Raw genomic sequence first — 27,285 nt, forward strand, 5'->3', positions numbered from 1 at the left:
TGGCTAGGGGCTGCTTGTGAAGGAAAGCTCTGTACAAAAGTCTTTCTTAAAGGGGGATTAAGTTTGTGGGATATGGAAGGCAAGGATACAAAGAAAGATCTATGTAGATTCAGGAAAACGTTGTTTCATTTGTGGTTATTTGGAGTGAGAGAAGGAAAGGGAGAATTACATGTGTTGGGTGTGTGTGTGGAGAGAGGGGGTTGGTGAGAGATAGGCATCTCATACCTAAAGAAAGCATCATTGCTGCTTTTGAAAAACTGAAAATAAATATGCAAACACTATGGATGAAACATCTTATTGTACTTGACATTTCCTGGATCTACTCACAACAGCCTTTGATATTAAAAGAAGAACAAACAGTCCTGTGCCAAAAGCTGTTAATAACCTGTTTCATAGCAAAGCTCACTTCATAGTGGTACCCACAGATAACTTCAGCTTTAAAACAAGCAACCTGTGGGATAACAGAAGAAAAGAGAAGACTATGTCTGTCTGGACATACTGTTCTCCCAGAAAGGGTATTTAGATCCTATAATTGGTTCTTGTTAAATACAGGAGCTATTTTGCAGTAAAGGCATAATTGAAAAACTCAGGTAATCAGGCTTTTCTTTCATGTGTGTATATGTGTGTGATTCAATTATGCAGCTAAAAAGGACCAAATCCAGATGTTCTTTGCTTACACAGCAGAGATCATGTCTAAGAAACACCAAAGCTTGCTGTGAGCAGCACTGCATTGCTGTAACAGGACATGGCTATAACGCTTCGTGATCTGAGGAAAAGATAAGAAGCAAATATGCAGTGCCATATCTGTGCTTTCATCTACTTTTGTTATTGATTCACAAATCCCCTGGGAGTCATTCTACAAAGAATTTTTTATATTTAGATTGGTATTTACCAACTAATCTTCTTCTTCTGCCTCATACCACCTTTGTCAGTAAGTCTCATTCTGGTTATGGGCTCTAAGAATGCGTGATGAAAAGGTGTACAGCCAGAAGCCAGTAACATTGCCAGAGGTGAAGGCACATAAACCTCTGTGAGTGAGTGAGTGTGGGTGTGTACATAGCTGCCATGATCCAGCTGCTTCTGGCCCCCAGATAGAGTTCCTGGAAGTTCATCTGTCTGGTCTAGAGGTACTTCTGTGATAAAGCAGATTTAATGCAGAAGAGCTCAACATGCAATAACATAAGCTGTATGTTTTCTTTCTTCCCTCTCACCAAAAGCTAGTATTCAGTTTCTCTCCTGTCCAAGTCAGATTAGCTTCCCATAACACCATTCACTCACGACAGTCCCACTATTTGATTTCATGACAAATTGAGCTTCAAACTAATACACTTGCTTTTGGAGCTGAATGAAGAGGATGCTGAAAGAGCCCTGGGCAGTTGTATGTGGGAAGGGGCAAAGCTGTGTATTTATATCCTGTCTTTCTGCCTTTGTGTCTGAGAGTATATGAGATCTCATGCTGAACGAGAAAGTTCATCTATGAATTGCAACATAATGTAATGTGCAGCACATGTGGAAAGGAACAATTTCATTTACAGACCATGAACAGGTGTGGCATATGCAGTTGTTTAGTTATTTTTTGTTTTCCAAGAGGAAAACAAATCTTGTGATTTGTTTATTTATTTATTTAATGAAGAATCAATATTTTTAGAAGTTTCTCAGTAGAAATATTATCCTTGTACTTCATTAACACTGAGTGACCACAAAAAGACTATAGAGATAGTTCACTGGTTTAAAGAGAAGCCGTTAGCTTATTATTTCTTTTTAAGTTAGTGCCACTTTTTTAGTTTTTATTAGTTACAAATGTAATGTTTCACTGCATATTTAACATAAATTCTATAGTTTTATGAGAGCATTTAAAATATGAAGAATTCTCATGAAATAAAGGAAGGAATTAAACAAAAATTAACAAGGTTTCAAATGCAGCAGAAACAAGAAACATGGCAAAGAGTCTGTAGAGACAATAGACAATTCAGCTGTAATAGTTTTCCAGAAAGATAAGTCCATGAAAGAAAAGCTAAATCAAGTACTTACTTATTAAGGGATGTTTCCACCACAGCTCCTCTTTACAGAGGGCTGTTTCAAATTGCCATGTCAGAAGAGATTTTTGAATAAAATTTATAAAATGAGAAGTAGCAAACCACAAGGACCAGATGGTATTCACCCACCCATTCTGAAGGAATGCACGTATCAATGTGAAAATGTTATGTGTAATCTGTCACTTGGAATCAATCTCATTCCTAGAGAAACAGAAAACAATGAATGTGACAAAATTTTTAAGCAGTCAGGAAAGATTTGGGGAACTATAGATCAAAAAATCTCACTTCCATACAGGGGAAACTATGAAGGCTGTAATAAAATCTAGAATTAGTAGCAACATGGAAAAATTTTATATAAAATGAAAGAGTCAAAATTGCTTCTCTAGACGGAAGTCACAACTGTCATATTAAATATTTCTTCAAATTAATTAGTGAGAATATTGCTATGATATTCTAGTTGACTACACCCAAAAAGCTTTCAACCACTTCCTTAACTAAGCCTCTTCAAGAAGCTGTCATGGAATAGTAAGGTGGACAGGCTTCACATGGATTAAAAAGATAAGAAACAAGGCAGAAATAACCGGTCATTTTGCACCAGGGTGACTTTACCAATGGAGCTCCACAGGAATCTGTACAACCTGAGCTTTCTGAGAATACAGAATTACTCAGAGCTATGAAACTAATCCTGTCTGCAGAGACTTTGAGAATGAAATTCTGATGGTTTGAACAGTGAAGCAGCAATCGACATTAATAAACAGAAAGCAAAAGAGATGGGGAAATCAATGACAGTTACCCATACATTTATGCCTCTAAATTTAATATTAATACTGACATTCAGGAAATAGTTCCACATCATTAAGCCACTGTATGAATCCATGTTGAGGGCTGCATGTAAGTCTAACCCTTGTGTATCAAAGTGTATAGGAACCTTAACAAATACACAGAGAAAGAAGTCATTAGCATAGCAAAACTGTTAAGAAAGGACAGCTAACTTCTGACACTGCAACACCACTGAAAAACATGTTATTTGAAAAAAAAAAAATATCTGATTACCAAAGGAAAAAAAATTCTTAAAAGAAAAAAGCTTTTAAAATCTTAGAAATATCATAGACTTGTAGATTCATTTAGGTTGAAAAAGACCTTCAAGATCACAGAATCACAGAATTTCTAGGTTGGAAGAGACCTCAAGATCATCAAGTCCAACCTCTGACCTAACACTAACAGTCCCCACTAAACCATATCACTAAGCTCTACATCTAAACGTCTTTTAAAGACGTCCAGGGATGGAAGATCATCAAGTCTACTGTATTACAATCCCAGATTTACCTATCCATTTATTTTCCCTCCAGGTGAGACTGGCATTTACTAAGATGTTGATCATTCTTCAATGATGAAAACATCTCTATATTATGTCATGTCCAAAAATATATTTTTTTTCTAGAGACATCAGTATGGACCTTTTATTTTTAGCCTGCATTGGCTTCTGTTTTGTTGGTTGGATTTGTATTTTTTTGTTTGGTTGGTTGGTTGTTGTTTTTATTGGCATGTGGAGCTGGGGAGATGGAGGAAGACAAAGACTTATGCCAAAGTTAGGGCTTAGGGCTTTGTTTTGAACATACATGCAACACTTAGAAATCAAATGCCAGTTATATCTTTTCTCGTGATTGCATTTAAAGTGGAGTCATCCAAATAAAAAAGATGTCCCCAGGATCTCTTAAGCAATAAACAGGGAATGAGTTTCCTGAGCATAGCAAAAAGGTTAATGTTAAATGGAGATTGAAGACAGTTACTGAAAACCTATTCTGGAAGCAAAAGACAACATTTCTCCAAACAGAGAGGAAATAAAAGCCTAAAGTAAGGCTCTGAAGTTTAGAAGAGTTAAATTCCAGTGAGAATGGGTGGTTTAACCAGAACTTTTATCCTGCTCCACTCTTAGCACTTTTTTCCAATATTTCCCTTCCCTTCCTTCAAGATTATCTTCTGCAAAATCTGGTTCTTGCAGCCACAAGGAACTGCCTGTGAGGATTTTGAAGGAGATGCTAAGCAAGGGAAAAAGGAAGGGAATGGGTGGATCCTGGTGAGCACAAAGGAATTGATCCCATGTGTGGAAGAAATGCTTTTCTGCAGTGTAGGCAGTATCTGGGCAAGCCCAAAATTCCTAGGCCTGTTTCTCCAGCATTGAAAGATAGTGACACTCATGGCCACATTTTCTGAGATACTAAGATCCTGTGATCAATTTTTGTGAAACTCAAAAATGTTTCTAATGTCCAAGGTAATGGAATTACAGCACCTGCATTAAAAAAAAAAATAAAAATTAAATTTTCAGCAACAGCAGGTATATTCATTCTTTCTTTCTTTTGGCCTTTCTTTAGATTTATGTGTATGGATAAGGATCTATCTGTATTGCATAGGGGATTTTTTTTAATGTCATTTTAACAAATATTTATAAATAATACCGTAACAGGCAATTTCAGAACCTCAACCTGTCCTCCCCTTCCAGCATTTCCTCTGGCCTCTTTTACAAGTGGATATTTTAGTCTGTCCCAAGGCTAGTGACTATGACAATCACTTGAAAAACTCATATACACATAGACACACAAGCACTGATAACACCACAGGTCATGTTTCAACAAGAAAATACTTTTTTCCTCACTTTCAGTAGAGCAGAAAACTCCTCTTTATATGTATCCCATTCCTCCCAACACCTACAGCTGCTATACACACAAGAGGCACATGTCCCAATAATATTTCCAAATCTCTCTTTCACTTAACAGAAGGAGTGTTTTCTTAGCAAAAAGCGAAGCAAGTAGCCTCTCTTCTTGATTAAAACTCTCTGACTTTTGGAATCTCCTACTAAATTATATTTGTGATACAGGAAGGGTGTAGAAGGGAGGAAAAGAATTGAAAAACTCCAGCCTTGTGTCAATTATCAAGTGTTTTAAATATAGAGATTTTCCCATCAACTAGAAACTAAATCCACTTGTTTGTTGCCAGGGAAAATGGGTGAAGATGCCATTTCTAAAGTGTGTAAAGACTTCGTGGTTCATTTCACAATAATATTTGTTGAACTTTTGTGGCATGCTTTCAGAGGAAACAAGATGGGGCTGCGTTAGTCATGATTTGCTAAATAGTACATCCTAATCCTTCCTAGTTTTTGTTTATTCATGCCTTGCTGTGGGATTTACAGTATTAGCTCATGGAAAGAAAAAGAAAATCCCAGCACATAGAGGAATGCAGCCTTCCACTCCTCTGCTTAGAGGCAGGTTTGGATATTTGTTTAAGGATGATTTTCTTCACTTCTGACAGAAACACAAATGCACAGAGAATGGGCAAAGGGGATAGAAATAGGTAGTCTGTTTCTCAGGCACCACTTTGCTACACCTGTGAGACTACGTTCCACATATGAGATGTCCTGGAAATCTTGAGCTGTCCGGCAAGGAAATGTAGGGTGAGCTGCACCTTTCTCCTGAGAGCACACCATCACATCGTGCCTCTGCCCGCTGCCTCTCATGGTCAAGGCTCTTATCAAGTAGACACTATCTGACTTCAGATACCCCAGGGCACCCTCTTCAGTCCCAGCACCCTGGCCTCTGTTTTGTCCTCTCTGGGCTCCTTCCTGAGCAATGACACACTGAGAATTTGGCCACAGAGGACAGAGGAACAGCGGTAAGGAGGATGCAAGTTATGGTAGAAATGTTCCCACCAGCTCTCCCCTGCCTCATTAGGTATTTTCAAAGCTTGCTCTCACTATCCATCTCTCCAGACTGAAGTCGCTGATAAAGGAGCTCTTCTTACTTTTTCTCACCTGCTCTGAAACAGGATCTGTTTGGTGTGATAGGCCCTTTTGTCAGAGGGGAGAATGTCACTTTTTTGTGTTGTTCTGTTTCCTCTTGACTCTTGTTGGCCATAACCTTGGCAGAACCAAGGACGGTGCTGCGGGTCATGGAGTGCCATCCCACTGGCAGGGAGCAGGCACGGTGGGGTGGTAAGCAAGGCAGCAAACGTGATGAAATCCTTCCTGTGCTTTTCTGGTCCAGGTGATCCTCTCGGTGATAGATCTGGTCTGAAACTCTGCCATGGCTGAGGAGGGCAGGTGCAAAGGGAAACCAAAGCCTGTGGTGCATAACGCAGTCCTTATGAGCTGAAAAGGAGCATTCGATATGCCATGGATGGAGATGCTGACAGCAATGACCTGTGTTTTGCAGGAGAATGTTTCAAAGAGTAAACGCACTTCCTTTGAAAATCCCAGCACAGAGCCAGCATGGGCCTGGAGAGCAATAGGTCTGCTCAGTGATGACTACCATCAGAGAACTAAGGAAGAAATAGTTTAATTTTATTATACCTTAGTATGTTCCTCAGCTGCCTAGCATATGGAGCAAGGACCATGGCATTCAGGAAGACTGGATTTCTGTTCCTTGGCCTGTTGAGATCTCTAAGGATGAACTTATACAAGTCTACTCTGCTCTGGGCACCTCAACTTTTTTCATCTCAAGTCTTTGCAGCTCTTGAGAAGCTGAATATCAAATATTATCTAAAATTTTTTGAAACTATTTTTAGACTTCATCAGTCTATCAGTCCTCACATCAGTTTCTGTAAACCTCTCCTTTCCAGTAAAAATATATTTTCCTACACAAATTACTGTGAAAATAATGCTGTGAAACTCCATAAACAGGATGAATGTGTGTTGTGTGACTGATTTGTAACACATAAAAGACTGGGCTATGAAGTGATTGGGATAACAGGAACAAAAGTATACATAATTCATTAGTTTAAATCTGACTGTACCTTGCAAATTTTATTATGATTTGTTAATGAGTCATATATTCTTCTTTGTAACACAGGATTTTAACATGCTTTTTCAATTGCAGTAAAAATTCCTTTTGGCTAGACTGCTCCAGTACTTTGTGTTTCTTGTTCACCCATATTTAACAGTAGTCATTGATAAGGTTATCTCACTTCATTATTTTTCTTCATTTATTCTTATAAAGTTGAGGGTATATTTGTAGGACCCAAACTGTGAGCATAGTTGCACAATCTCTCTCTAGCTGGCGTGATTTGAAGCAGCTATACTGCCCCAAATCATGCTTAGCATTCAGATTAACATTCACACAAAGAGTGGCCATTTCATACTTGAATAATTTTACCCCTCTTGCTTGCTTGCAGGTTGACAATCACTCACACCTCCCACACATGGTAGAAAGAGCTCACATCTAGCTCTGGGTTGGCCATGGCACACACATCCCACTAACAAGCCAGTAGCTTGGCTATATCAGCTTGGATATATACACAGCTACAGCAGTATCTCTCATGAGAGGAGCTGTGTCAGCTCACTGTTGCAGATCTGCACCCCTGCTATAGTTAAGTATGTATTCCTAATGCAGTACTTGCCTTTTACTTTTTCAGTTTCACAAAATAATCTATGTCTCTGTCAATGATTCCTTTGTCTAGGCCTTTCTCTCTTTCTTTCTCTCTCTTTCTTTCTTTCTTTCTTTCTTTCTTTCTTTCTTTCTTTCTTTCTTTCTTTCTTTCTTTCTTTCTTTCTTTCTTTCTTTCTTTCTTTCTTATTATCTCAATAAAGCACAAGATTTTCAAATTAAACAAGATCCATGATGAAAGACATAACACGACTTTGTACTTTGGCATGAGGAGAAAGTTGAAATTATGCTTTTATTAAAGCTAGATCTCATTTCTGGTTGCTTAAACCACTCTTACAATTTTTGCAACATTACAAAAAAAAAATAGAAAATGAAATTTGGCACTGTCTTCATTTAATGAAGTTTTTGTTCTGCATACTAGTCTGAACATCACTTTTAATTCAGAAGATCAGAAATAAGCAATAGAAATCATTTGTTTTCAGCTTGTCTTTGAAGTGTTGCTGCTTTTGTGTCACTGGAACAGAGTTTTCTTTTACCCACATCATAATTTTACAACATAAAGGTCTAGATTCAGAGTAAACACTAACTGCACAACAATCCAGATTAAATCATGAAGTGAATGTAACAAAAAAATCTCCTCTCAGCACTGCAACTTCATTTTATACTCTGCAAAACATCATCTTGCACAAATTATATGCCAGTTTATGCTCTCTTCAGCTTCATTGCTTCCATGACAAAACCCAGGGCAACCTCCAAAACCATGATCTCGTCTAATAAGACCATGATGCTGAAGTCCATCATAATTTCTACTGTGAAGCCACTGATGGCCTGACAGGCAAAACAGACTGCTCAGTTCTAGTTCAATGCCATTTATTTCAACAGTTTATTTCCAATTTTCTCTTGTGTACAAAACAAATTAGATGCACTTATATAATAATATTATGTTTCTGGCTGAAAGCAGCATTTCTGGTGGTTTTAGGGTTACCATTGTCATGCTTGATTCAGGGTGGTAGAGAAATATGCATAAAAACATTTGGGTAAGCATTCTTGAGTCTTTTCTTACAACAAAACAAAACCTGAAGTGTTTTTGGGTAGCAGAAACTTGCACAGACCCACATTCAGTTTTGGAAATGTCTGTATTACATGTTGGCTTGGCCTGTGGAGCTTAGGAAACTGCATTAACTTTCTGTTCCCCTCTTCAAAATTCAGATGCTTTTAGCCATGTCTTTTCTTTTCAAAACTATCTCCCATTAGTACTTTGCCCTTTTCCTACTGACCTGTGATCTCATGAGGGTAAAGAATGGATTTAGTTGGATAAGAACTACCTTGTACTTCTGTAGATAGTATGCAATTTTTATTTATGTTTTACCTTCTCCATTATACAAAGTGTGCATAAAAATACCATAGCAAAGTAAAATAGCATCCAAAATCATATCTCACTCTTCACTCGGACATCATGGGGCAGCCACTGCTCCCTTCAGTTCAGCTGGTCTGCTCTACAAAATATCCCACCCCACTGGGAATGAATGTCCATGGACATTTTCAAATCAAGCCCTGACTTCAGAAATATGAATATGGGAGAAATGAGGTCAGAATATCAGATTCATGTCTACGGTTGAGACAATATGATGTTGCACAAAGTTTTCATTCTGTAGAGAAGGCAAGCAGTTGCCAAGCTGCAAAGAGGGACAGAACACAGCAACAAAATATGTCTTTATTGTCTTCAAGTTTCTTGAAGTGTCCCTACCACCCAGTTATTTCTGATAACATCTGTCTTTGCTCAGGGGGTGCATGTTATTGCACAGCCCCATCACCTATGCTGAGTAACTGGAAAAAAAAAAAAAAAAAAAAAAAAAAAAAAAAAAAAAAAAAAAACAGCTCAGCAACACCCTGTTTACAGAAGAAAAGCTTTAATTTCAGCACTTTCAACTTGGAGTGCTATTTGGAAATATTTAGCTCATAAAAAGTCTTACAGTTCATGCTTTGACCTCATCATGACCTGAACATTTTGTTAACAAAGTACCCTGTTAATGTTTTGACCAAAAGAACTAATGTACTTGGGGCTGGTTATGTTGCCAAAGTGGTGCTTCCTCCTAAAAAGGGAAAGTTTTAATTCTATTTTCAAAACCAATGTCTTACTCTTAACTATATATGGAAATGTCATCAATTAGTCCTGGAAACTGTGTGCACTGAAATGCATTATAATAGCTTGTGTTTCTGCATTCAGTGTAACAAATCTCACCATACCATAGCTTGTAGTGGAAGTCTTTTGCTGTGTCTATTTTTTCTCTGCTATCTTGAATAGATGTGAATATCTCTCTGTATATAGAGAGATATTTTTAATCACCAGCAGTACGAGAGTCCTTCTCTTTACTGGTCAATATTTTTAATCACCAGCAGTACGAGAGTCCTTCTCTTTACTGGTCAAACCATAATGTGTAAAGTAACAAGCTAATCAGGAAAGGAGATAATAAAACACATAGCCACTGCCAGCTACATTTACAACAGAGTTCTTTGAATAAGGTTTCTTTGCTTGTGTGTTCCTTTAAATAATTTGTACCTGCCTGAACCCTACAGCAGGCTACACCCTAGTTACCCTGCTATGCTGCCATCACATTGTCTTTCATGTGATGATTTTCTATATTTGCTCTTTTGTGGAACTAGCCTAGGCATCTCATATTAAAGAAGAAAAATGGAAAATAAGCACACACAAATCACATGCTTCTTCACCTCCAAGTACCTGGATACCATTAACTCTTACTCAACTTGTAAAAGCAACACCATTGGAACAAATATCTCTGTGAATATTTTTATATTACAATGTTTCATAAAATATATACAAACCTTTGAGTTAGAAAGAAAGAGAATTGTATTCTTACAATATTTAAGTACTCAAAGTCTGCAAGGTATCTGCCTAATATGTATTACAGTTCGCAGGTATTCTCGTAAGATACAGAGTGTTTGTAAGCTGTAGAACTCACAGGAAACAAAGAATTTTTAAGTTAATCTGGAAACTACTTCTGGCTGGTGGCTCTTCTTTAATGTAATAAAGCAATAATTTAGTTAAAACTGGATTCTAAACATTTTTATCATTGCTTTATTAATACTTACCAAAGGACTTCAGCAACTAAAGCAACTGATTTCCTTACTTAAAGGAGAACACTATTTGATCATTTGCTCTACCATGAATGAAGAAAAATAGGTGTTTCTGAATAAGACAATGAGTTTAGACTATGTAGTCTTCATCTTTATAAGTCAAATTCCATGAAATTCCTGCGTGATAAATTAAGTATCAAAACCAGGAATAAACACATAGAAAAACTATGGTAATAAAGAGAGTTACTAAGAAAGGTCATATTTGACAGAGGTGAACCCTGTTAAAAACAGTGCATTGGGAAGTAGTGTGTGTGCAGTTATCATTTACTAGCTACCCAGCTGCATACCATCTGTGTATTTTGAGTTTTTGGTAAGTCTCGGTAAAGATCATGAAGTAATATATACTGCGTATACTTTAAAACATCCTTATTGGTTCCCTTTTCTGTTTGTTTGTTTGTTTGTTTGTTTGTTGTATGGGGCACTTCAAACATTTGGTATTCATTTTTTTCATTGTCAATCATATAACTTACTACTGTCTCCATATGGGAATAACATGCATTTCTAGGTTCTTTCAGACGTGTTTTAGAGACGCAAAAAAAGGAGAAGAGGAGAGGAGAGGAGAGGAGAGGAGAGGAGAGGAGAGGAGAGGAGAGGAGAGGAGAGGAGAGGAGAGGAGAGGAGAGGAGAGGAGAGGAGAGGAGAGGAGAGGAGAGGAGAGGAGAGGAGAGGAGAGGAGAGGAGAGGAGAGGAGAGGAGAGGAGAGGAGAGGAGAGGAGAGGAGAGGAGAGGAGAGGAGAGGAGAGGAGAGGAGAGGAGAGAAAAGAAAAGAAAAGAAAAGAAAAGAAAAGAAAAGAAAAGAAAAGAAAAGAAAAGAAAAGAAAAGAAAAGAAAAGAAAAGAAAAGAAAAGAAAAGAAAAGAAAAGAAAAGAAAAGAAAAGAAAAGAAAAGAAAAGAAAAGAAAAGAAAAGAAAAGAAAAGAAAAGAAAAGAAAAGAAAAGAAAAGAAAAGAAAAAAGAGAAGAGAAGAGAAGAGAAGAGAAGAGAAGAGAAGAGAAGAGAAGAGAAGAGAAGAGAAGAGAAGAGAAGAGAAGAGAAGAGAAGAGAAGAGAAGAGAAGAGAAGAGAAGAGAAGAGAAGAGAAGAGAAGAGAAGAGAAGAGAAGAGAAGAGAAGAGAAGAGAAGAGAAGAGAAGAGAAGAGAAGAGAAGAGAAGAGAAGAGAAGAGAAGAGAAGAGAAGAGAAGAGAAGAGAAGAGAAGAGAAGAGAAGAGAAGAGAAGAGAAGAGAAGAGAAGGAAAGGAAAGGAAAGGAAAGGAAAGGAAAGGAAAGGAAAGGAAAGGAAAGGAAAGGAAAGGAAAGGAAAGGAAAGGAAAGGAAAGGAAAGGAAAGGAAAGGAAAGGAAAGGAAAGGAAAGGAAAGGAAAGGAAAGGAAAGGAAAGGAAAGGAAAGGAAAGGAAAGGAAAGGAAAGGAAAGGAAAGGAAAGGAAAGGAAGAAAGAAAAGAAAAGAAAAGAAAAGAAAAGAAAAGAAAAGAAAAGAAAAGAAAAGAAAAGAAAAGAAAAGAAAAGAAAAGAAAAGAAAAGAAAAGAAAAGAAAAGAAAAGAAAAGAAAAGAAAAGAAAAGAAAAGAAAAGAAAAGAAAAGAAAAGAAAAGAAAAGAAAAGAAAAGAAAGCAGTGAAAGCTGATTGGATTAATATGCAAAAGTGGGTTCAGCAACACCCTGGTAGAAAAGTTCTCATGGATGAAAATACTGGCTAAGCGGACAAGATACAGAAGAAAAAAAAAAAAAAGAAAAAAAAAAAGAAAAAAAAAGTGTGAGGTTCTGTGACTTCCTAAACTATTGCCAGCTAAATGTAGGACAGCAGAGACCTTCTCAAAATTAGCAGTCAACATGATGTAAGTGTGTAGGATAACATCTATTTTATTGGTGAGGAAAAGCAGACTATTGTAACTTATTAGCTACAGGATATTGTTACTGACACGTCATCATGTTCTAATTAATATGGAGGCTGAGCCTTATTTGTGTCAAAGCTGTCACTCAGAAGCCTCACTTCCAAGAGACTTCCATTTCTTAGCAATCTGCACTCATACAGGTATTTTTGGTTTTGGTGTTCAAACTTAATTTGATGCCAGAGTAAAAATGGCAGACAAACAGAAAGAGACAGAAACTCACCAGAGTTCAAACTATTGAGCAGATTATGAAATCTAGAGTATTTTAGGTAGGAAGCCTGATGATCTATAAGGGCTTTGAAAAAAAGTCAAGGCTTCAACTTGCTGATTTCATGTCCCCGATTAACTGAATTTCGATGACATGCAGAAGAGAGAGAATTTTCTTGTTCAGAAGTGTTTTTGTGCTGTGAGAATGCTTTAATTTCTTCATCCATTTCTTTCCTGATAGTCCTTGCCTTACCAGAAAACAGGATGCAGTTGCAATGATTTTGGAAAATCCTGTGTTTTCCCACTTTTGCAGTGCCCCATTTTTTGGAGAGACTATACAACATATTTCAAAAAGTTCATCTAATTAAAATACGTTAAATACAGAAGGCTATATTAAGTTATAGTAAGCAGATACAAAACTTTAGGAAAACAATTAAATCTGGTTTAGATTTAAGCTAAACTCTGTTAACCAAGGGTTGGGAGAGATCTCCTTCAGTGAGTATATGAGTATTTTCATGAGCAATCTAGGTGATGGAAAACAGAAAGACCTTATTAAGTTTGCAGACAATAGGAAGGGTGGAGCTTCAGACATGATGAAGAGGTCAGAAGGATCCTGAAAACTGAAAGTTACACACAAAAACAGGATGGTATTCAACAAGGAAGAATGCAAAGTGCTACAGTAAGCCAGATTGGAAAAAAAAAAAAAAAAAGAAGACTCAGATATCAGAACATGGGGAACAACTGGTTAGGTGGACAAGTATAGAAGAAGGTCCCAGGGTTATAAAGCACTGCTGTCTGCCTATAAATCAGCAATGTTATCTCTCTTTGAAAGGCCAAACACTAAGATAAACAGGAGAAAAGAAAAGCAGCATCTTCTGTTCTACTGGGAACACAAAGCCTTGTGTTCTGCTTTAGCCAGTTGTGGGCTCTCCACTTCTCAGTCCTCCCCAGTGCTGTTCTCTGGTGTCATTATTACTACTCCAGGCTTCATGATATTTTCATCAGGGGATGCAGAACGAGCCATGCTACTGACCGTGAGCAGGTGAGCAGGGCTGCAGCAGTGCCTCTTTCCTACATAGCTCTGCCATACACAGCACCCCAAACTGAGGATGGGGCTGCTCATTTTGCACAGCTATTTTTTTCCATTTTCACTGGAGGATATTGGCCCAAATACCCAGTTCTGACAACAGCTCTGAGATGTTTCAGTTTTTAATTTCCCCCAAACTCTAGGCTTACCTCTAAGTCCTTCAGATGAGAAAACGTTGAATGACATTTGTATTGTCTTTACCTCAGCCACTCTGCAGCACCGCCAGGCCAAACATCCATGGGACTGAAGGGGAGACAGAGAAAGGGCTAGAAGGTCAGGTCTCTGAATATTAGACATAACTCACTGAGGGAGGGACTGCAAAAATTTTTGCATTCATAATTTTACTTGAGTTCAGGCCAGTGGATAAACATCCTTACTCTAAAAAATATGTTTCATAGCTATTGTAATCCTGCATTTTGTTCTGTTGTCTCTTAAAATCCTTTCTTAGATTTTACTTTTTCCTTCATTTCTGGTGAGAATGAAGACATTTACTTGGCCCAGCTTTGTTCTTCTGTATTCTGTGAAAACTATGCCCTTCAGAGAGCAGAAATTGGCTAATCACAAGTGAATTATCATAGACAGCATGGGGAATGGCTTCATGAGGAAAAACAGTCACTGCTGAAGTCCACTATTCCCTTCTGCCTACAAAAGATTTAAAACTCTGATATTTCTATTGCAAGCAAGTAAGGACACTGGTTTCAGTTCCACCACCCAGACAACACACCACCTCCCTCAAGTGGTCAGTGAGATGAGAGTTTGTTGTTGTTGTTTTGGGATTTGTTTTGTTTTGTTTTGCTTCGAGGGCCAATTTTTGGCACTGCCCACAAAATGTGTTGAAGAACACACTTTTTAAAAACGTTAATAGAATACCTTTAAACTGTTCTGCACAAAAATGCATTTTGAATGGTAGAAACAGATAGCACTCCCACAGAAACAAGTATGTAGCTGGCATCACTTGGTCACTGTAGACTTTTGATGAGAAGAAAACCGAAATAGTTGTCTTCTTGTGGATGGGCTCTAATAGCTGTCTGCCTGCAGTTGCAGGCATTCAGTTATGGTCACTGCCACAGCGGGGACTATATAAGCACATAAGCTAATCAAAACAGTGGCCCATTTGGAAAAGCAGCACTGTTAACTCTGATGGGTTGCTCGAATCCTCATTGGAATAATTACAGTTTTCTCCTTTTGTTCAAAATATTCCCCATTTAGAAACAGTTCTTTTGTAATTTGTTGTCTAATATGTGCTTGTGGAACAAGCTGGAACAGCTCTGGGGAAGAGCACACAGGAACTCAGAACAGAATTACATAAATTACAAAACAGCGATAATGATGGTAAGATAGAAACACAGAGGAAATAGAAAACTTCAAACTTTGGGAAGCAACCCAGACACTTACTGCCAGGGTTTGTGATAAAATTTTCTCATGGAACAACGTGCTATACAAATCCCTTGCAAAGTGCTGTACATCCCATACATGGAGGAATGCCTTTGTATTTATGCTGACAATATACATCACAGCAATGGCTGAAGAAACTCCTTCTCGTGCAGCCAGCTCTTGCTCTTCTACACATCACTGGACACCTGCAAAATTCTGTGGGTGTTAGAATACCCATGATGAAACAGAATATTCACACAGACCACTACCCCATCAATGCCCAAACACTGTGTTTTTCAGCATTACTTCATATGAGCAAAGACTGATAGCAAACATAAAAGGAAAGCATTTTCAGTAGAACTGGGTGACCAATGAAATATCAGGACTGCTACAAAACTGACTTCACCATAGAGACAGACAACAAATCTGATACACTTATTTAACAAAAGACTACACACCATGTAGGTTGGAGAGTAAGAGGGGGACATAAAAACAGTGATGCCAAGCCACCAAGCAGTTAAATTAGTTAGTACAGGAAACACAATCCTCATGTTTCAAGGCCTAAGTCAGTCCCCAGCAGGAGTCACGAATAAAATTGTGAAGTGTGACACATATAGCCAAATATATTATAAGCATTGCTCTTGCTAGAGGCAATGTTCTGTTCTAGGATGTAATTTTTGTGTTTCTTTAGCTCGGTAAAACTGCAATCAGGTATTTCCAACCAGTGCTTTTAACAAAAGCCTGCTAATTAAAGCAACACTACCCAGCCTCCTTCTTGGCATTAATGAAGTGCCAGAGGAAGGAAGCCTTAAGCATTTATTTTCCTTTCTGAACATCTAATATCCCACACTACAGCTGGTGGAGAAATGGTAACACATTTCCTGACCAAAAAGTAAAAATAGAAAAATATTAAAAATAAATATATATATATAGAGAGAGCATTTATCACAGAAGTTTGAAGTATGAAGCTTCTTTCGCAGGTCTCTCTGAAAGCTATTGGAAGGATAATGTCCCCTGTATATTTGAAAGAAACATGAGTGATATGCAGAAAAGTCATTTTTGCCTTACTACAGCATCAGGGTGGTTTAGCTTGGCATTTGCAGACCTCTTAAAAGTACAACAAAAGCAGATTGTACACAACCTGCAGGTGTTGCAAAAGATGCATGGGGAAGGACATCAGCCCTTGACTTGTAGTACAAATGTGAAGAGGTGCAGAGCAAGAAGATAGCTTCAAATAACTTGCAAGGTCATCATTGTTAACTTTTAATTAATCTACAGCTACAACCTCCATCTAGTTGTCTACTATTTTCCCTTACCCTACAGCTCCCACCTAAGAGCTGTCTTTCATTCACTCTGGCATCTGAGAAGCCTTTAAAAAGAAAAGCAATTTCTTGATACCAGATGCAAGCCGAATCAAACTCCCACCTCTAAATATCCTTGAAGTTTAGAGTTGCTTGAAATTTAAACTCATATCTAGATCCAAATGTGGCTCTTTGAGGTCATCTTTACACATTTTGTTTAAAAAGTAGCATTGTCTGATTGTCCCAACCTTTCTACTTTGGTCTTTTGTGTCATGTTCTGATTGACTTACCAAAGACTCCGGTAACCATACACATCCCATTCCCTCCCCCCTCCACTTCATAATCTTCCAGAGATGAAATTCAAGATTGCCTGTTAATTGTAACAGGACAGCTTCTCAGACAGATGACTTTCCAAGTAACCTTCTCATTCCACTCATATTCGGGGAATGAAAAAGTATGCCAGAGCGTTATGTGATGACGGATAAGGGCCAATGTTACAATTTATGTTTGTGACCTGGCACACAGATGGAAACACAGAGTATGATTCAGTGGTTTTTGCAGCCTTAATCCCTACTAAAGAGTGGCTTTGCCAAGGTAAACCTGACATTTTAAATGAAACTGCTTTGCATACACTGCATGGAACCTGAGATCCCACTTTTGTGCTGCGGTTTCCTTCTAAAATGTAGCTACTGCCTGACAGGGCAGAGTAAGTGTGCAGTCTGGGCTCTCTCATGCTAACGTTATTTGGTCTACTTCAGCAAATGGCAGTGGCCAGCAGGTTGTGCAAACAGAATGAGACAAATGTTATTTGAACACGTACGTTCCCAAGGCTGAGAAGAGGAGCACAAATAAGGGCTGGATCCCGCTTTCCTTCCCCACCCAGGCAACTCCCAAGAACCAAAATCCAAATTAGGCCCCACATTTGCAATAACATTACATTTCCTGGTAAATCAATCATTAATCTGCAGAATGAGAAAAGGCAATACATCTCATTATTATGTCCACAATTCAAAACAAGTTTTAACACTGGGAGCAGTTTCCTCTTTCCCCTTGCCATTGCTTTCTTTGTGTTCTTTCTAAAAATAAAATATTGACAGCTTTTAAAAAAGGAGGAGGAAGGGAAGGAATTCAGGCTACTTAGTGATCATTATAGTGCCAACCAACCCAGCACCAAAAGCTAGCCCCTGCTTAAATACACAAGTAGACAAAATCAGTGAGGTCTATCAGAGCTTAAAGGTACTGCACCAAAGCCTAAATGCATCCAGATGAGCCTCTCTGCACCACTGTGGCAGGAACAGCACTGGTTTTCCTCAGGCAAACCCCACCAAAACACCTCAAATGCAGAGAGCCCTACCCCAAGCACAAATACAGCTTATCTCCACACTCCCTTGCTCTCCCAAAGACCCTGTATTGGGTAAGCAGTGAGGAGAGGTTGGACTCGATGATCTTGAGGTCTCTTCCAACCTAGATAATTCTGTGGTTCTGTGAGAGTTGTGTAGCCCGAGAGCAAGTTGTTTCACCTGGACACCCCATGGTCATAAGTTGTCATCAAGGCCACTGTGATCTCTGCCTGCCACTGCCCAGACCCAGAGTCAAAGGACCAGACTGTGCAGTAAATGAATTACACCTCTCCAAGCACTGCATGAGCCTGGGAAATGAAGAGCATGGAGATAAGTGAGGGCAGTCAGCTAATACAGACTTCCTCAGCCTGTCCATCTCTGCCCTGGAGAGAACAGAAGCAGGTAAGTGTCCCCTGTCTTGCCTCTCCTCCACCCCAAGCCACCTGCTGCTTTCCTTCACCCTGACACAGCTCATATGTTAACAAGTGATGATTCAAAACCGCAGCAAAGACAGTGCCTTGGGCCCCAGGACTGAGAAGTACAAAATGCTGTTCGAGACCTTGCAGGTAGCACTCCCACCAGAAGGGTTACCCACACCTACGGCCATCTTTTCAAGCACCGTCCTCCTTCCCAGGAGCTCCCCCTGTGACTCATCTCCCAAGGCCTACCAGAAAGGAAAGGAGAGATTCCTACTTGCTTTGTGGCTGTCCCACAGATAAAACACAGGAAGATCATTTGACTTTGAAGCCAGCTTGAAACCTTAGGCTCCACTGAATGTGTACAAGTAGGGCTGGAAGTAGCTTCAGTGGTAATTTCTATATTTCTCTAGTTAATTCTAACCAGAACATGGGTATTTCCAGACATCTATTTGATCTAAGCCTACTAGTGAAAGTGCTACCACCCAACCAGCTCAATCTCTTAGCACTGCATTATGTGAGAGAAACATTTAAAATTTCATCTTCTTTCACAACATAACAATGGGAAATGGCAAAGCAGTTCCTGAAGAAATAAAAAATCAAAAACATTTGAAAAACATGATATTCCATCCAGCTCTCTAAAATTTTGAAAGGCAAAAAGGTATAATCTGATAGATTTTCTACTGAGGTGAAACAGGTGTGAAATGGGCCCTTCCTAACCTCCCACAGGTGCCAAGGAGATTGGAAATCTGCCTTTAGCATCCTAAATGTTTTAGCTTAGGCACCACTGCTCCCCCAGTACATCTGTCCCTTTGTCCTAGTCAGTACATCTGACCACCTTTATCCTAGTCAGGTCCTGTCCCTGACCATGTAGGTGAGACAGCAGATTTCTGATCCTTCCAGCAGGGTCATTTTGGACTTCAACCACATTTCTAGACAGCTAGACACAGACTCTCTCACACAGCTATAAGTTTTTTCCTAATGCAGTGGAATCTTCTACTATTTAAATAATTTTTTCCAGAATATAATTTAAACAGGATTTGCCATAATTATATATGTTTTGGAAATTGGAAAAAAACGTATGATAGGAATGTATGTTTCCTGTTTTCCATCACTGACTTTGAGGTCCTCTAAGGAGCACTCAGAAAGCTTGAAAACTTATCTTCTGCTTTTACTAATCAAATCTTTTTTATTTTAACAGTTAAAATGCAGCAGTTTACTAGTCCACAAGTCCAATGTGTTTTCTTCACTATTCAACAGCACAGTATTGCTTTGCAGAAGCACTTGTCTTTAGAACAGAAGCACAGACAAAAAATGAGATGCAATGCAACTCCTAAGAATGGAGAGGAAAAGGTAGTGAGGGATGGATCCAGAAAAGAGGAAAAAAAACAGAGGGGTGCAGAAGCCCATCTTTGTGTCTCTCTCTAACTACCAGCAAATCAGAGTAACTTAAGAATGCTCCACATTGGAGGGAAGCAACAAAGAAAACCATCTTTGAAATATTATTAGCTGTAAAGGATACCCAGGTGCAAAGATATCTAACTGTATTAGGACAGCCTCGTTTCATTACTTCCTAAACATTTCTGCAAAGATAACAAAAAATAAAATAAATTGTAACATAGGAGGATGATTTGAGCTGGCTAAGATGGAACATAAACTTCCTAAACACTATGACAGAAGATGTTAAAAATCTTTTTCTTACATTAGCATTTCTTTTAACTGACAAGAGTAACAGTAACTTTAGAAGCATATCACACGTTGTAATATTTAGGAGCATATTTAGCCTTTTTTTGTTTGTTTGTTTGTTTGTTTTTTTACTAAGAACCAATAAGATTCATGGGTCATTTGAAATTTTTACTCCCAAGAAAAGAAAAACAAAAAAGTTGCAAAGAAAAGCCCTGTCAGTAGTCACACAAGGAGAAGTGTAACCAAAGTAGTGGAAATCGGAAACCGCAGAAAACACGTGCCTGGTTCTGTGAGGGTGCTGGCGTACAGAAATAGGTCTCCAAAGGATGCTCTGCCTCCTTTTAAACCAAGAAGAATTCTTGGTTTCCTGAATAGAAATCCAGGAAATCCAGGTCCTATGGATTCCTGAAGGGCCAAAACAGAGTCAGCTACTCCCAAGAACTGGAGCACTTCAGGTTCACATCCTGAGCAGCACCGCAAGTGAAATTCTGTGGACAATTGAGGTGCCATTCTTTCCTCTAAATGTTACCTACAGGCATGAGTAGGTTTGCACAAACAGTAATCTAATCCTCCTTCCACTATTTAACACAGATTAATTTGCTCTTCAGATATAAATCTTCCTTGGGCATTTCCATCTTCATTCATTTTATGTCTGTAAGTGCATGTTTTGCAGAGACAGAGACATAAAAATCTGCTGCTGAGTCATTTTGGGGCATGAACACCACACTGAAACACCACACAAGTCTCTAGGAAAAGCGTGAAGAGTTAAAGACAGTCAGAATTAGTGCTGGTCTCTGCTTTTTGGGTAGCAAAGGCTTAGAGCAGGAAGCAAAAGGGACTGATCAGCCTAAGAGGGATTAAGCCCACTCACTCCCCCAAAGTGCTCTAACCACCAGATCATAGGGTACGCCGGGCAGGAGCATTCCTCGCTCTCCCTCTTGAAACTGAGCCACAGTGCAGCCGGGCATAGAAGAGCTACGGAGGCAGCCAGAGAAAAGGCAACAAGGAACAGGACTGCAGATAATGTTTAGGGCATGCATCTTGGAAGGAGGGGGTTGAGCCCCTTCTCCCAGGTCTGCTCAGGATTCTCTTTAATCCACATCTAATGCAGTGACAAACTGAAGGGAAATGTATGCCCATCCCAAGAAGCACGTTCTAACACCCAGCTTCCTCCCCTCCCAGCCAAGCATCCAGCTAATAATCAGCTTAGGTCAACATGTCTCCTGCTGCTTTTTCCTGTGGTCACCCCATACCGCAGTACCTCTCCGGAGGTCTCCTATAGTCCTGGTGGAAGAGGAAGACACTTAAATTAGGTGAACTGACTGACCATGAGAGATGGCACTGCTCACACTACTGGCAATGAATGACGTGAGGAGGCTAAGCAAGTAAGAATCCACCTAATGCTGGTTAGTGTGCGCACAAACGTGTGTGTTTGAAGAAACGGGAGCATCTTCCTGTCCAGTGATCTCTCAGGTAACATCAGGAGGAGTCAAGACACACACACACAGACACCGTGTAATGATCCAGCCAGACTGCTATAAGCTTTTGGTTTCTGCTGATGCAGACCAGATGTTGGCAAGATCTGAATTTCTGAGTTTGCTTAACTCCTAGCAGCATCATTTTAGCATCATAACACAAGAGACATCTTTTCTCACTGCTCTCGCAGCTTTTTTTCTCTCCCATAAAACCTACCTTAGTTGAATAGGTTATTTATTGTCCACTGGGAAGTGTCAAGTACACGGCAGCATTTGAAAACTTGGAGGGAGGAGGGAAAGAAAATCACGATGAAAATTTCCAGGCAAAACTGCCTTTTTACCCATCATTTGATCTGATACAGCGGTTTGCTACTGTCAGCTATAGATCCGTTGACATGTTTAAGCAGACCAGAGAAAAACCTCACACTATTCAGCATACTAAGATAAATGCAAATTTAACCTACAGCTCATTGAAAACTCATTTAGGATTTTAGTCAGAGTATAATATAATTCTCTACTTCCACAAAATTTGTTTAGTGCACAAAGAGCAGGTGCTTGGAGACATAATGGTTTCAGAGAGAGTGTACCCAGATAAAATAGACTAACATCTCTCCTGTTCCACTAGTGTAAGGTAGTACATGACAAAAATCCAGAATTTCAATACCACCTAGAGAAACTCTGTACAGTTTCACCCCTAGCATAACGTGCCTTGAATTATGCCAGCACAAACGCAGCACTACTGCCTTACCATGACATTTGGGGAGGGGCTGGTCATGAAAGGGAAGTTTCCAAGCTGTATCTCACTGCCTTGTTCTTTGTGCCCATGTGGCAACGCTACCCCTAAGAGCCCTGTGGGACTCAGGAGCCAACAAGGGGAGGGAGCATGATCCTGGCACTGCTGCTGGGGACAGAAAGAATAAAGTCTCCCCTAGGCCTGTCCCCTCTGACTCTTTACCACTGAGAGGCACAAATGAACACTGATCCCCATGTAGAGCTGCATGGCACTTCCCAGCACTCCTTAAACATCACAGTCCCAAAAGTGGGGAGGAGGAGCAGGGGCGGGTGGGACCCCTCCTGTGCCAACCCTCTCTTTCAGAGTAGCTGCCCCAAATCTGCTCTGCCTCCCGGATGTCCACAGTCTGCGGCTCTGGCTCACAGGCAGGAAAAGCCACCTTCTTTCCTGAAGGAAAATTGCTTCAAACATGGAAATTGTGGGAAGAGGCAGCAGACCAAACTATATGGCATGGCAAGGTCTCTGACCAAAATAGCCTAAATTGCACTTATAAGAGGGACCGAAATAGCATAAACTGCATTTATAAAATGAACAGAAGTTCAGAAAAAAAGAACAGATGGGTGACCTACAGCAAACTTTTCATCCAGGAGCTACAGTATTTTCTTTGCAGTTTACAGATATTACTGAGAAAATGTCACTCTGCAATGCATCTACATTTGCAAATGTGTGCAGATGTTTAGTGCAGTACTCTGAAACAGTGCACTGCTGCCTAGCTCACCAGAAATACATGTGCTGGGGATTTGGCAGAACTGACTTAATTATTTTCACTTGAACTGATCAGTAGGATCACAAGTTCATGGGGAATTGCAACTGTCTATGCTGCAAGGATTTCTTATAATGTATAATTTGACTGTGCAGCTATCTGAAAATGAAAATCAATTTAATTTTATGAGTAGAAAAGACATTCCCCATTGCAAAATATATGATTTGTTTTTTATATGAACCATCTTTCTCCCCTTCTCCCAGATCAACAATGGTGATCCATGCATTCCAGAGAGAAGATTTAGACGTAGCATGGTAGAAAGCTAAATAGCTGGAGAAGCCACTTTAAGACTGGGAGGTGCAAAAGCATGCAGCGAGGCTTTAGACTGGCTTTCAAAGCTGTGGAGGACTCCACTGTAAGTGGATGTGAAAGACATGATGTTTGCAGTGCTTCAGATGTTGAATCAATTCAGTGGGTAAACAATAGTAAAATCAGTCTAGTGGTCTGATGAGTCTGCGGGGATACATACACATGTGCAAGAAACACCCTCCTTTTATTAGGATCAGAGAAGAGGAATGCCAAAACTCCTTCTTTTTGTGACTTGGGGTCGCAGTCTGGAAGAGATTGAGAACCACTGTGTTAGAGATCCTCAGTCTCTGGCACTAATCAATCCAACATCTTTCCCAAGTGGTGGAAGAGGTGAAGACCCACCTACACTGCCCATAGATCACTGATAGTTTGAGCAAGCTCACTGATCATCCAGGCCTCCGAGTAATATGCAAAATGAGACCAAAATGAGACAAAATAATGAACTCCAGCTGTAGATTTTGAACATACATCTAACTAAAGCATCTCTCTCTTTAGAAAATGTCCTCCTTCTGTCAGTGTTGCAAAGGCTTTGCTAGACAGGCCTGGTCTCCCTGCTCTCTGTGAGTCTGACAGCCCTGGTACTGCCAGCTGCTCTGCAAACGTTCCCATTTATTAGCCAGAGGCTGACAAGTCTATTGAATTCCACTCAGCAATAAAGCATGTAAGGAGTGACACTGTCTTCTGCTTCTGGCATTACTCACTTGCTTTCTTTCTGAGGCAGTGCTTAAGTGCTTTGCTGGATCAAACCAAGCCACTCAGCACCACCCAGGATCTGGCACTGCAACCCTAGTTGTATATCCAGCATGCTACATAGAGATGCTTTTAGGGTAGAAAAACCTGATAAATATTCATAGAAGGATAGGGAAATCATGAAAGTTTTTAAGGAATGCGATCAGAAGCAGGGCGACAGTGGTGTCATCTTTATAGCAAACAAAGAAAACCTTCAGATCAGATGTTTTAAGAAATCTTGCTCTACACAGAATAGGGAAAATAAACAAAGAGAAATAGTCCTAATTTGACAAGGTACAGGACGTGCTGGAACAGCCTAACACAATGAGATGACAAATCTAGGCTAAACATCAGAGGTTAACTATAAAATCAGTTAGCCAGAGAAGCAGGCTCCCAAAAGAGGCAGATGAAGCCACAAGACCTGCAGCCATGCAGGAACCAGTAATGTAAGGTACCAGACAGAGGACACAAACCAGGGCATGGTGTCCCAAATGTCCCATTCAGATAGTCCTTTTCTGGATCACCCAGGCTGATGTTGTATTTTTCCCTACCCATTGATAGACCAAGTCTGCTTCTGTTGAAGTCAATGGGAATTTTGCCACTGACTTCCAAGGGAGTAGCAGCCCTATGATTTGGCTGTGTACAATTTCAATTAAAAAGTCTATGAATCACATCGTTCTCCTCTTGGCAGCTGAGAGACGAAGACAGCGGGATAGGAAAAGAGCAGCTCAAGCAAATGGAAATAATTTTTCTATTAGACTTCTTTTTTTAAAAAAAAAAAAAGGAAGATACTCAGAATAACTTATTCCTTTTTCCTTTTGTTCTGTTACTAATAACTGCCTGGTGTGATTAAAGTGGATTGCTAACATCTTGTTTATTTTTCACTATCTATGGGTTTGATCCTGTAAGATTTATTCAGCATGGATAAAACATTCCTGTACAGAAAATGCTGTCTTGTTCAGGGATCATTCAAGTCCTCACGTTGCTCAGTTTTGACATTTAATTTGGAGCTTAGGTAATGGCATACCCTTGAAAGAGGGCACTGGAAAGACTGTCAGAAGTATTCCTGTGAGCTTCAGTGGTGCCAATGGAGACAACTAATTGTTCAGGTTGTAAACAGCCCGCTGCTCACTGCCTGTATGCTTCCTCTGTGTCACAAGCACCCAGCTGAGTTAAAATATACCACTGCATGTGCATGTTTGCATTATACGCGGTGTATAATTAAGTACATTTTAAAACAAAGCCATCCTGTGAACATAACTGCAGTTACATAAAGAACCTCCACATGCCAATTTTATTGTAAGCTGACACGGACCTTGAAATAAAACTTCCCTATGCCTTCGGGTGCAGTAGGTTGCTAGCTTCAGATGAGTACCACCACATGACTCCAGACATAGCCAGGATCACTGTCAGTTGGGTTGATTCAAACAGACTGCATAGACCTGTTTCAAAAGTGTTTTCCTAGAGATAAAATACTACTTTCTGCCTCTTTATCCCACTAGCATCTGTATTACATAGCACTGTGACCTTGTCATTACACAGTATATTATTAGTGCTACTTAGATAACTCTTTCTCTAGTAAGAACAAAAGCATCAGAGCAACAGCAAGATTCAGCCTGAATGACACCCACTGATCCAAAGCTGAACCAAGAGAAAGAGAGATAAAGCACTGAGTGCAGCAATACCAAACAACATGTTTTGGAAGAGTAATTTTATTTATTTATTTATTTATTTTAATGAAGGCATCAAGCCACAAAAGGTAGATGAAAAATCTTCCACTCTGTAAATCGCTTTATCCGCAAGGTCTTCTTCATGTGTGTGCCATGTATCCCCTGGTAATCTCCCTATTTAATACGCCTAATCCACAGTCTCTTTCCATAACACCCATAATCCTTTGATACTGCACAGAGCAAGGTTCAGAAGCTTTGCGAGCCAAGGCATTTTTTAGTGATTTATACACTGAAATAGAATTTCCTTTGCCCACCTGCAAAAGCTGAAACATTTCTGTGATTGTAGTTCATTTTCAAGAGTTTCCATTCATGTCGTTTTTTATTATTATTATTATTAAAAAAAGAAACACATTAAAGGGATTCGTGTATATGTGTCTGCTACTTAAATCTTCAACAGATCTGACAGTGTGCCACTTGGAAGAACAAATGTGATTTCATTTGAAACAGTCTGCTTGCCACACGCAATTGTTTTAGCTGTAAATTGTTTTGCTACACTATAAACAAATAAAATATAGGAAAGGAAAATATCAATTACACATGAAGAATTTTTCCTCTAATAACATCACCACACAGGCTTGTTTTTATTGTAGAGTGAAATGGCAATCTGTTCATTTTCATTAGCAATGTCACACTCTAACAGCTATTAAAAATCACTTCTTGAGGATCAAATTAGAGCAATCAAATGTATAAATAAATAAGTAAATAGATGAAAGAAAAAAAAAAATAACCTTCTCATACAGTTACATTCTTTTAACTTTCTTAGTCCAGACATGTAGAAGCAAGATAGTGGCAAACATTTTCATATCCCATTACCTACTCCCTGAGATGTTAACGGAAAATAATCTCAGATTAATCAAAAGAATACATATCAGAGAATATTTCATTTATAACAAAAGGAGAAATGGTTAGCAATGTCATGAAATCATAACTAGTAACTTAAATCTTCAAGGATTGCAGACAAAGAAGCTACACTCAAATCTCTAAATTAATAGCACATAAAAGACTTTGTGGAAAATTAAGAAAAAGACCCCTATATTTAAAACAGAATGTATGGAATATGTTGTAGAAGAAACTAGCAAAAGCAGCAGCCATGGAAGAAAAATTATTACAGGGTACATAAACACCAGTTAGAGGAATAGCATGGCCTTCTTCCATCTTGGAAGGCTGTTATGTTACTAAAAGGCAGCAATAAAAGATCAGAGCATTGTTAATCAGCATGAAAGGAGAAGATCAGCCAAGAACAGCAAAAAATAAATATATTTTTAATGGCTATTAAAAATCACAGGTCTTCTAGCCAAGTAGGGAGTCTGGGATGTCTGGTTACCTCACCCTAGCAGGAGACACAGTAATTGAATTTACCTGGTGCTCAGAGAGAGGAGGCCAGCCTCAGCAGCACCTGAGGTGTACGGAAGCAGACAGCATCGGGAATCCCAGGAGGTGGCTTTGACTGCCCTCCTAGTGTGGGCTTTAGGAGTCAATGGCTTCAGCTGTGCATACAGAGCAGCACAATAACCCCTGAGAAACTGTGGCACTGAATCACCGTTAAGTCCATGAAGGCTAAATTCCACCTCAGTTTAATATAGTAGGTAGTATTTCTCACAATATATGGAATTTCCTACTTAA

This window comes from Anas platyrhynchos, chromosome 3 (assembly GCF_047663525.1).
Source record: "Anas platyrhynchos isolate ZD024472 breed Pekin duck chromosome 3, IASCAAS_PekinDuck_T2T, whole genome shotgun sequence".
Taxonomy (NCBI): Eukaryota; Metazoa; Chordata; class Aves; order Anseriformes; family Anatidae; genus Anas; species Anas platyrhynchos.